At 34.8% G+C, this 12,858-nt stretch overlaps 1 protein-coding gene across 1 annotated transcript in view; it reads right to left on the reverse strand.

Moving 5' to 3' along the window:
- LOC123309365 overlaps nt 1-12,858 on the reverse strand; it is a 67,533-nt gene that overhangs the window by 42,253 nt on the left and 12,422 nt on the right. The window contains exon 2 of the mRNA XM_044892446.1: nt 1,243-1,277. The gene's annotated coding sequence lies outside the window, so the exon portion shown is untranslated. The remainder of the gene's footprint in view (nt 1-1,242; nt 1,278-12,858) is intronic.

The following is a 12,858-nucleotide window of genomic DNA, read 5'->3' on the forward strand; positions in this document are numbered from 1 at the left end:
TTATTTTTAGTTCTATCCCACAAACGGTTTTATCGAATGAAATGAATTTCGAAATATACTTTTTCATTTAATTGATGAATCTTTTTCGAACACAAGATATCAACCACGTCTTCCAGTTTTCTCATTAAGACCATTACGTACCATAAAAATACTAAAATTTCAAAGAACCCAAGTCTTGAAACTAAGTTGGACGCATTCTAATGAATATTTGAACGTTCTGTAAAATAAAAGTATTCTTCATATTTTCTCGTATAATGCGCCGTAATTTGATGTTCAAAAATTATAAAGTATCTGTTAAATTTGAAAAATTGGGTACTTTGGCTGAATTGATATATTAAAAATGATATATTCTGAGGTAGAAAGAGTTGATATTGTGTCAGGTTTCATAAAAATTAAGCAAAACCAACGTTTTTCGCGTCGTGAGTAAGGTGAGTATATAGGGCATAGGCGACTTTTCTTTTATTATGAAGAAAAAGAAATGACAATGTCATCCATGGCTACTGTCGTATGGCGTTCTACAGCTGCCTCAGAAGTAGACGAAAAATCTGTATTTTTCAAAAACTAACAGAGATAACCACAATAAAGTATATATATTTGAAATCAGAAGAAAGAGCTCTACCGATCTATCAAGGAAAGTGAAATACAGAGTGTTCCATTCATGCCATGATAAATCAAATTGCCCAGTCAAACGTTTTTTTAACACCAATATTACACCTGAGATAGCTATTGACTGAAAAATAAACAATCACCGTGTACAAAAAATTCAGACATCCGTTGAAAATTCTGTCCGTTCGCCTACCAAATGAATCATCGGAATTGATAATGGCACGGTCGAAAATAAAAGAGACCAAACGTTGACCCCTCATGAATGCGATTCAGTTCATTCTGGGAATTGAAAATTAGGGAATTAATTCGAAGACTATCGGAAAAGGAATTATGGCTGACGGAATTGCTTTGAGATTTTAAAATGTGTCTATGTGTTTCGGTCTCCTAAACACAATTAACGAAGATGGAACTAGTCTTCTTCCCTTGGATTCACATTCTTTACCATCTGAGCTAACAATATTTAAATCTGTTCATTTTGGAAACCAATTACGTTATGGTTAACTGTACAAAGGTTTTTTAAATTCGAAAGTTGTCTTGTGTATAAAAAGAGAAGACAAAAATCGATTGGTGAGGGTAAAAAAAACGACCAGCACCTATATAAAATCTAAATTAGAATCAAAGGGTGGTTATACTTACAATTAAATTCGCTTGATGGCGCTGACGTCCGATCCCTGAAAAAAAAAAACGAAAAATTAGTATTAAATCTAACAAAGCCGTTCAGAACCCTCTGTACTCCAATCCAATCTCCCTCAATCGTCTTCCCCGTTGTTTTCCATTATTCCGGTCGAAAGAAAGAGACCCTAAAAGGCGAAAATATTCGACCGATAAATCCGTTAGGTAATTGGCCGACTCAAAAAACTTAATTATTGTAAAAGTTTCTGCTGCGAGAGAAGAAAACGGGCGAATCTACTGAATAAAATAAGCGTGTTCTGCACCGGCAAAACAAATTAAACGCAGTAATCGTAAAGTAGAGGATGGAGTCGTGCGAAATGGATCGAAATAGCCCTCGAGAATGCTTTGATGTTGCCACCATGACGTGAAATGGGAATTTTCTAATATTGAAAGTTCGGAGGGTAGGGAAGTATGTTATTGGATGTGCACAGAGCCTTAGGAAACTTTTATTTGTGTTATCGGCGTACGAGTATATAATGGATCGGGTGTATCTCATCAACTTTTTACAAAAAAAGGTATTTGTTACATTGCGCGAAGTTTCGTGGTAGCTTCTTCACTTGTCGGTACATGAACATACGATTTTCTCTGAGGATCTGAGTTTTTTATGGTATCTGAATTTATACTATGCTCGATGTTGAGTTCTTTTCAAAGAAGGGTAATTTTTTCATTTGAAATGCGGGGAACCAGAAGAAACCATAAAGCCTCTGGTTAATCATTGTCCGATTTATAAATTTCAGGATGGTTTTAGAGCTATACATGCAGTTTCCGAATCTTTTTTGAATTGGGTTGTCAATTTTAGATCAATATGATATATTTAATCTAATTTTATTATTTTACCTTTTTCTGCTTTTGTTTTCTCTCTATTTCAGATAAAAGTTTCTGGTATCTTGGAGAAGCGTTTCTGAATTTTCCTTTTTGTTGAAGAAAGGATCAATTTTTGCAGTTCGAGATGCCCTTGAATATACAATATTTCAGCCTATTTCGTGAACTATTTAATTTTTTACAATCCGCTACACTCACGGGAGAAAGGTTTTTTTTTATCGATCAAATGAAATAAAGATTATGTGATAAATGTTGACCTAGTCCAATAGCAGCAATAGCACTACTACATTGAATCTTATTGACCTGAGATACATAGTAATATGTATTTCAGTTGATGTTTTCTTGTCAATATGCATGTCATTTTATTTTTATTCAAAGAAAATTGTAACTGTTTAACTGCTGTGAGTGACAGCAGACGTCTGGATTATTGGCGATCTACGATTATGATGTTAATTTTAGTTCACTGCTGCAATCTCCGAGCTATACTGTAATAACTTCCTGTATTCATTCCAAAGGATGGACTCAAAGTATTTGTATATCTACTTATATTGCTGTAAAGCTATTGATAGCATGCAATTTATATAGGGAAATTGCCAGATTTGAATGTGAATTATACTAAAATAATTTCAATCACATAGGTTCCAAGTTTTATATGGAGATTTTAAACAATTTTTCAGGTAAGCCACTATACAATGTATCTTTTTACTTGTTGAATTATTCCATGAAAGAATCGAATAAACACAGTTGAAAAACATCAAATTATAAATTATGGATTTTCACACCTTCACCTAAATTTGAATCAAACATATACATAAGTAATTAGCACCTAAAAAAGTAACGTATTAAAAAATGGAAGCTGTAATCTGCGTTTAAATAATCTCGTTTGTAAGGCCAGTAGATAAATGAATGTTGAAGACAAATGCGTATGATTGGTGGATACAACATCAGTCTTGTCCCACTCAGTAATCAAGTGGTTATTTTTTTTTTTTTTGAGGAAATTCTCCAAATTTCCATCAATGCTTGTTCCGATTCGTATCGAATAAATCCTAAAAAATCTTGAAAGGAACCTTCATTAGATGAAAGCATTCACTTTTGACTAAGAGCCAAAAGCACGGCAGAAATATCTAGTTTGATATATTACCCTATCCTCCATCAAATCCAAACACTCCCCGGCAAATTATATCCAAGAGCAGCGATAATAGTTTATTAATCTCCCGGAAATTTAATTAACGATTTTTTGCCCAGTTCACCTTTGTTGTGAAGTGCAACAGATTCCGAGGACGTTTATTACATGTTTCATTTTATTTATAACCTGCTGAAAAGAGGAATTCGTACGTTCCGAGGCTATTTTTTGTTCAAGGTGCATTCCCTTCTACTCGTTCGGGAGTCGTGGTTTATTTATGGGATAGATTCGATATTTTTAAGAGGGGAATCGTTAACCCGAGCGTTTGTTTTTTTCGGTGATTATTGTGGCTTGCCAACGGAAAAATAAAGTGGAAGTGATGCACTAGCTGAGACACTGATCGGAGTAACAAAGTTCCAAATTTGAGATATCAAAAGACAAGTCAGCAACTGACACACACAATACCTACTTTTTGTATGAGTTCTAGTATTCATATTTGTTCAGACAACTGAAATTGGAGAATAGACAATAGTACATCTATGAGCGGAGTGAACGAAAAGCTTCTAGATAAAACGAGAGTCATGTGCCCATTCATGCCAACCTCATTTTTCGCGATGCAAATTTTTGTGGGGCAAATTTTTTGTAGGGCAAATTTTTTTTATGACATTTTAGGACGGCTATTTTGTAGGGCTATTTTTTATCTATAGTACTGTGCTCTTTCGTTAGGTTCAGAATAATTTTTATTCCAGAATCAATAATAAAACTATACAGGGTAATTCTTCGACCAGAACAAATATTTCAACAGTAGATTCTTGAGGTCAAAAGAAAACCCTTTTTTTCTTTATCATTTTTTCCAAATCGGCTCGGTTTAAAAGATACAGGCTGTTGGAAAACCATACGAAAATGTTTTTTATCGAATGAAATGAATTTCAGAATATAGTTTTTCATTTATTTGAAGAATCTTTTTAGAACAAAAGAAATCACCCATGTCTTCCAGTTTTCTCAGTATGACGCACCATAAAAATAACAAAAATTCAAAGAATACAACTCTGGAATCTAAGTTGGACGCTATCATTAGAATATTTCGTTTTGTAATATAAAAGTATCACAAATTCAGCTAGTTATTCTGAAGGTTATTTTGTTTTTCCAGGGCTGGCTGAGCTCAATAGGGAAACTTAAAATGGCTATATATTTTCATCAGGGCCAAATCGGAAAAAATTATATAGGAAAAAGGTGTTTCTTTTGACCTCAAAAATCTACTGATGAAATATTTTTACGAGTTAAAGACTCAACCCTGTATAAAAAAGCTTATTTAATAAGGCAAATTTGTTACATATTCATGCTTAATCATCAGAGGAACGTAATTTATGGATGCACCGAGAGATGCACAGAAAAAACTTGACGTCAAACATAGACACGTCCAACATGTCTATGCCAAATTTAAGGTCGTCAACTCATAACGTGTATAAAATTTGCTGCCATCAAAGTTTTTTGGAATTTCAAAATAACCCATCACCAATAGATAAAGAGTGGTAGTTAGCAACGAAGCGGATATCGTGTATAAACATGGCTAAATGATTGCATTAATAAAGCAATGAGCAGCAACAAAAATCGTTATAGGTCTGAATATTGCATGAGAGTCGCCAGTTTGGTGAACTTCCTTCATTAAATTGTCGATTTATGGTGGAATGTGCAGGTAGCTACTAATTAAATATTGATCGTAAATCAAAAAGGCCAATTGTTCGAACACTGGATCTTGTTTTACCCTACTTAAGCGGTTTCAGAAAAGAGGCCGAGCATAGTACTTGTAAATGATATTCATGGGGTGTAATTCTATTATGGTTGCAAGAAGAGTGTTTCCTGTTTCACTTACAGGACGATAGTTTGCCACGAGTTCACTTTGTGAATCTATAACAAAGTTATCAGAGTATTGTGACAACTACTGGTTACGTGCGTAATGAAAATTTACAGTACTGGGTTAGCGTTGCCGTTCTATTTTCAATAAAAAAGTACTCCAACTGAACTTTTATTTATTTTATTGAACAAAAAGCACTAGTAATCTAATTAATTCTAAATTTTTTAAATTAATAGGTACAAATTCGGTCTTCAATTTTCATTATGTGGTGAAAAAAAAAAATTAAAGCATGAAACGCCAACTATAAAAAAAACTATGACAATCTTACATATTTATAAAAACCATCTTCATAACTTATATTGTTATAGGTGAGCAGCAGGTATAAATTCGAAAAATTTAAAAAAATATTGAAGATTTAAAAATACATTCTTCCAAACTGCACCTAGTGATAAGGACTTCATACAAAATAACGTGAAACATTGATGATGTAATTTCATAAAATTTTTTCACCGCGTATCTTCAACCTCCCAAAAAATGGTGATTGTAGTTAAAATTTTGTTGTTGAAAATGACAACTATTACTCAAACTATTTGCTCATATCTATTGGTACATTCAATGAAGAATATACACGGTGAGTCTTTGACTCGTACTCTCCGATTCGGTCTTGATAAAAATATATAGCCATACAAGTTTTCATAATGAACTGTGCCACCCCTGGAAAAACAAATAACCTTCAGAATAGCTAGCTAAATCTGTGACACTACACATCTGTGGATCTTTCAAACAGAGTTGTATTCAGCCAAAGTACCCAATTTTTCGAATTTCACAGATAGTTTTTGATTTTTGAACATCAAATTACTCGAAAACGACGCAATACGAGAAAATGTGAAGAATACTTTTATTTTATAAAACATTCCAATATTCATTAGAAAACGTTCAACTTAGTTTCAAAAGTTGTGTTTTTGTTAATTGTATGGTACGTAATGGTCATAATGAGAAAACTGAAAGGCGTGGGTGATATCTTGTGTTCGAAAAAGATTAATCAAATACATGACAAACTATGTATATTCCGAAATTCATTTCATTCGATGAAATCGTCTGTGAGATAGTTTTTTAACAGCCTGTATATTTTAAGCCGAGCGGATTCGGAAGAAATGGTAAAGCGAAAAAGAGTTTCTTTTGACCACAAGAATCTACTGTTGAAATATTTGTAGGAGTCAAAGGTGAGCCCTAGATTGATTTCGTATACAGAACGCTCGACAGAACGCAACTGCGGAATAGTTTTTGAAAAAACGACATTTCAACAAGCGAGATCTTTTTTTGAATTTTATTGAGAGCGCTCAATGGCTCATCTAAATGGTGCTTCCATTCATTTTGGGAGACCCCATATGAAGAATGCATGGTCATCAGAATTATTGCTGAAGTCGATTGAAGCTTCATACTTTCATACATCTATTAAATGTTTAATTTTTGGGTCATGGTGAATAAAATATTTTTGATATCGAATATACGGATATTACGAGATAAAACATTAGCATCAACGCGAACGTACATGTTTTGTCATTAAAATTGTGAATATTTGGAAAACATGATAAATTCCCCTAATTTAATTGCGTGAACATTCTTATATCACTACTAGTAACATAAACCACTTCTTTTGGAAAACATGTATCAATTGACCCCATTTTCTCCTTGGTCTAGTGAGAGAAATGCTTTTCATAGATAATCTCTTTTCGAGAAGGAATCCCCTCGAAATTAAAAACAATTACTCAAAATCTCATTGGCAAAAATTGAAACTTAATAAATACTCCTAATTCCACTTCATACAAAAATATTCTAACCTTATACTGAGGGGAAACAGCAATAATAATAATTAATCCTTGATTTAATTTTCGATGTAGTTTTTAACACGAAAACTCACAAAACACTGCGTCCTCATTTTCAAGATTGAAGGAGAAACGAAAACGAGTGAACGTAAGGCGCCTTGTACTTCTGACGTAGCAGCACAGCACTAGGAAACTTTCACTAGCTCATGTCTGCAAGAAACCTTGCAATAAACTGTACATAATCTCGACTTGGACCGACCTCACAGCGCTATTCAGGTGAGAGAATACTATTGATGTAACCTTCATTTCAATCCAGCACCATTTGCTAGCGTCATCGCCAGGTACATTATTGGTTGATCCGGAACTTGAGAACTGGAACTGAAAAATGGGACCGTAATGTTGGCTGCTCGAATAAAATCGTACGGTATTTCTAGTTTACGGTGGGGCTACACGAGCGTGGTAAAAATAGCTAGATGCCGTAGAGGAACTAATTTTTGTGGCCGATTCCAAACTCTTGTGCATCCGACAGTTTGCTGACTAGACAATTTCCGGTAATTAAAAAAAAAACGTGAAAAAAATATTTTTAAATACATATTATAAAGTGGTTTTTTATATGCAATATGTTAAAATTCGCCACGAGTTGTTAAAGGTCATTAAGTTTTCACGGAATAAGCGGATGTTAATATGTGTAAAAATTAACACCTGTTACAAATGAGCGTGTATGAAGTTGGGCAAAATAATATCTCACCTATAGGTAGTGAACCTTTAACATTTAATTCATAGTAAATTTTAACATAGAGAAGTGGTAATTCTGTATTTTTTATAGTCAAAATTCACCATGAGTATGAGAGGTGGTTGAATACTCAAAACCATGAGTAAAAAAATAAAGACATTTTGTATTTATAAATACATATAATATACAGGGTGAGTCTATGACTCGTACAAATATTTTAAAGGTAGATTCTTGATGTCAAAAGAAACACTTTTTTCCCTTACCATCTTTTCCGAATAAACTCTGTTTAAAAGATACAGGCTTTGAAAAAATCATAAAAAAAAATTTATTTTCAGTTCTATCTCACGAACGGTTTTTCGAATGAAATAAATTTCGGAATATAGTTTTTCATTTATTCGATGAATTTTTTTCGAACACAAGATATCACCCACGTCTTCCAGTTTTTTCAGTAGGTCCATTACGTACCATAAAAACAACAAAAAATTCGAAGAACCCAACTCTTGAAACTAAGTTGGACGCTATCTAATAAATATTTTAACGTTTTGTAAAATAAAAGTATTCCTCATATTTTTTTATCCAGCTCCTTATGAAAATTTAAAATGGCCATATCTTTTTATGGGGGCCGAATCGGAAAAATATAGAAAAAAGTTTTTTTTTTGACCTCAAGAATCTACTGTTAAAATACTTGTACAAGTCAAAGACTCACCCTTTATAATATCCTCTTATTTTTTCATTCAATGTTCACAGAATAACCAGATAATTTAAACTTTGCGAAAATCAACACTCATTAAAAATTAACATACAGCCTACAGAATAACCGCTTTCTGTAAGTAAAAAGTAACGAATAATATTCTTCGGTATTTACTATTTTGTAGAAAAATGCAGGTCAATGTAAAGTTTGAACTAAGCAATTATTTTCATGTATGATTGAGAAGTTTGCCATTCATCTTGTACGACGGGTAGAGGGGAGTTGAATCTAATAAATTTCTTATGTCAAAAATGGATAGGCTCTTTGTTGCGGAGCATGCTTCGGTCATTGATGGGGCCCTTCACAGAGGGCGCCAGTTGGACGGTTCGTACGAAGTAGTATGGAACATAACTTTCTAAGGTTAGATTTATTAATCAAAATTTCAAGAGAACTTAAATATCATTCAATACCAAACCTAAAAGGTTATCTTCATAGAACTCGATAGTTCTACTGTTTTCAGAATATTTTGATTTGAAAATTATGAAGTGATAATCGAATGCTATTACTTAGTACCTATGCATTATGGAATGAGAAATTTTTTTTCGAGTAAATGAGACCCCATCGATAAAACGAATACATATAAAAAAATTGGGATTGAGGGCTTTCCTTTTCTGTAATAATTTATTTTTCCGCAAGGCCTTCATCTTGAATACCTACGGATGGCGTTATGAAAATGTTTACTTAACAATTATTTTCCATCCTAGAGAAGGGGTTACCATTTTTGGAAACACCCTGTACATAAACGAGTCAAAATTCAAATTGTGACCAACATTTTCATCTCTACAGATAATAATGAGAAAAGAATTTATAAAAAGCCCCAATAATGACCTTATAATTCTGGCATAGAAGGTTAGGGTTTCAGCCGATCCGAATTGGTAAAAATGGTGAAAGGAAAAAGTAAAATGAAATTCACAAGTCAAACTCAGTAGTAGTATACGCGAATAATTAATTTGAAATAAAAATTTATTTGTTCCACCATTGTTCTACAAAACGGTAAATACTACAGATATGAATTTAATACGTTATAAGAATAGGTCACGGACGTTGCAATAGTATGCTTTTCAGGTGGAATTCATATGAAAGCCCTACTTTTGAATGTGAGGAACCAGAAGAAACCATCAATAATCTGGTTGATCATTGTCCGATTTATAAATTTCAGGATGGTTTTAGGGCTATATACCTACATGCAGTTTCCGAATCTTTTTTGAATTGGGTTGTCAATTTTAGGTCAATCTTACATATTGAATCTAATTTTATTATTTTACCTTTTTCTGCTTTTGTTTTCTCTCTATTTCAGATAAAAGTTTCTGGTATCTTGGAGAAGACTTTCTGGGCTTTCCTTTGTGTCGAAGAAAGGATCAATCCTTGCAGTGCGAGATGCCCTTCAATATAAAATATTTCAGCTTATTTCGTGAACAATTTCATTTCTTACAATCCACTACACTCACGAGGAGAAAGGGTTTTTTTTACTGAGTTTTTTCCTAAGCTCTTGTATCATACACCAAATTGTATGGTACTCCGTTTACGCTAACCTCTGCTAAAACTGTATCTCATACACATGCTATAATTATTGTTTGCTGTTAAAGATCGTAATTCTTTGTATCAAAAGAATATATAATACGTAATTACTTTTTACTGACTCTGTATTTTGCATAAGTATATATGGACTTTGATATTTCACCTTTTTTTTTCGCCAACTATCGTGAGCGATAGAAATTTTTAGTGGTGGACCCTACAGCTGCCAAAGTGATTATTTCAGGAGAATAAAGCAATAAAATCAGCTCATTCAGCCAAGGATTAAGTCCAACACCACGTGTGTGAAATTAATGTAAAATATATTTCACATTATATTCCCATAAAATTGGAATGAGAAGTTCATTCCACTTCCAACTAAATAAGCACAAAAAAAATTTTAGTATTTCGAAATGCAGGTTTGATATTGAATGGTGCGATTTTCCCAGGTCCGCGTGCTCGTCAATCTCGGATAACTCAAGGTTTGCGCGAGATGACTGTTGCATCCTCGGATCCGTGATCTCAGAATTCGTCTAATTCTACGTGATACGAATCGAATCCGGCCTCCGATTGCCGACACAGAAAATGCATAAATTCTGTTCGAGAGATCATCTCGACCTTCGATTTCCCGTTCCACTTGGAAACAATCGTCTCGGAGTCTGCTAAACTCGCTGCGTTTTATAGAGATCATGTAGTAGTAATCGCATCTCGAGTGGGATGGAGATGGTGGGTAATCACCTGGAGCCTTGGCACAATCCCGGGAAGGTCATGGTGTTTATTCATGATACAAGACGTCGGATGATCCTGATGATAACTGAAGGGCGATGATTAGAGATTATAATTAGTATACAGGGAGTTAAATCATCATCATCATTGCTGTATCCCGTTACCGAGATTAAACCTTCAAAAAGATTGAAAAAAAAAAGAAAAAAATCGGTGTTATAAAATCCTAGTTTCTTAGGGCTACTTGCGACTGTGTGCCCTCCTGTGACTGAAGAGACCCAGCCGTGATCTATCATCATCATCATCATCATCATTGCTGTATCCCGTAGCCGGGAATGAATCTACAAAAAGACGAAAAAAGGGAAAAAACAAAAAGAAAAGAAAGAGAAAGAAAAAAAAAGGTGCGAACAGACTTATAAATTTTTCAGGGCTAATTGCGACTGTGTGCTCTCCTGTGACTGTAGAGACCCAACCGTGACCTACATATCCTACCACACTCCGGGCATGGATAGTCACCAACCAGATCTGTCCGCCGCTGTATCCTTCTCGATTCTCCATTATAACTGTGTACCAAAGACATCCACTGTGAACTTTCTAACGCTAGTTATTCCCAGTTATGATTGGCATTAACTGATTTTAGGGATTGATGTAGTGTATCCTTAAACCGCTTGTACTGGCCTCCTGGTTTCCGGGCTCCCTCAGTGAATTCGCCATATAGAGCTATTTTGGGGAGTCTTGTGTCTTGCATCCTCAGAATGTGGCCGCTCCATCTGAGTCGGGCCCTCGTTACTTGAGTCTCAATTGTTGTACAACTCGCGCGTTGCAAGACTTCTGCGTTTGAAACTTTGTGGAACCATCTGATGTGCATTATTTGTCTTAGATGACTTTGTTGCGTTTGTTCAAGCTGTTTAATATGTCACCTGTAGGGCGTCCTGCTTTCGCTTGCGTAAAGAAGCGTTGGGAGGACTACTGCTCTGTAAACAGCTGTCTTGGTCTTCAGATTGAGGTCCTGATTTTGAATTACTCTGACCTTTAGCTTCCAGAATGCATGTGATGCCGAATTGATACGGTTGTGTATTTCCGTGTCTAGGTTAGCCCTAGTATTTATGAAGCTTCCCAAGTATTTGAACTGCTCGACTTGTTCTAGAATTTCATTCTCCAGGCTGATATCTGTTTCAAGGCTTTCTGACGGATTCACCACGATTTTGGTTTTGTCGATATTGAGTATAAGGACTAAAGCTTCGTATATATGTTTAAAAATGTCCTACATTATCTGTAGATCCTCTGATCTCCTAGCGATAAGTGCGCAGTCGTCTGCATATTGAAGTAATAAACTTTGTACGGGTTTTTGCTCTGAGGCGCTTCAGGTTAAATAGGCCTCCATCAAATCTGAATCTTATTCCAACACCTCTTATAGGCATACTCATGTCAGCAATTATCGAGACAGCTATGGCGAAAATATTGAACAGTAAAGGCGCTAACACGCATCCTTGCTTTATTCCAGAATTTGTTAGTAAATGGTCGGTTGTAAATCCATTATGCTGTATTCTAGCGGTGTTGTTGGTATGGAGACTCTTGCACACTGCTAAGAATTTTTCTGGTACTCCAAGGCGTTCATGATTCATGATTTTCCATAGCACTCTCCGATTCACCGAGTCGAAGGCCTTACTTAAATCGATGTAGGCTGTATAGATCCTTAATTGTTGTTCAAGGGCCTTCTCTTGCAGCTGTAAAAATTAGGTCCACCGTACCTCTATTTAACCGTTAAAACCACCACAACTGCATGCAAAATGCAAATTTGCACATGAAAACTGCATTTTCTGTAAGCTTGGAGTGTTTGTCAAAAAAACCTACTCTTGTTCCGATGTTCAAAGCCCAAACGTTTCCAAAAAAATTGTCGGAAAGAATAAAAAACTTGATGGATGATTATTTGGTTAGTTTCCATCATTTCTTTAGTTTATTCTTGAAAATATAATTCCAGGAACTTCAATAGGTACGCAGGAATGAAAATGCAAGGAGAGGTGTCGAAACAATGGAAAAAACGAACCACAGAGATGATGAAAACAACCCAAATAATTGAATGGGCATTACATAGTCGAGAGTATACACAGGCTCGAATACTTCAGCAAGTACTCAATCTCCATCGTCAAGGATTTCACAGAGTACGCTACAAGTAGGCGAATAACCTAATGTTTTTGGTTAGGAGAATGGGAGACTTCTGGACCCGACTTTCACATA

Source organism: Coccinella septempunctata, chromosome 3 (genome assembly GCF_907165205.1).
Source record: "Coccinella septempunctata chromosome 3, icCocSept1.1, whole genome shotgun sequence".
In the NCBI taxonomy this organism is placed as follows: Eukaryota; Metazoa; Arthropoda; class Insecta; order Coleoptera; family Coccinellidae; genus Coccinella; species Coccinella septempunctata.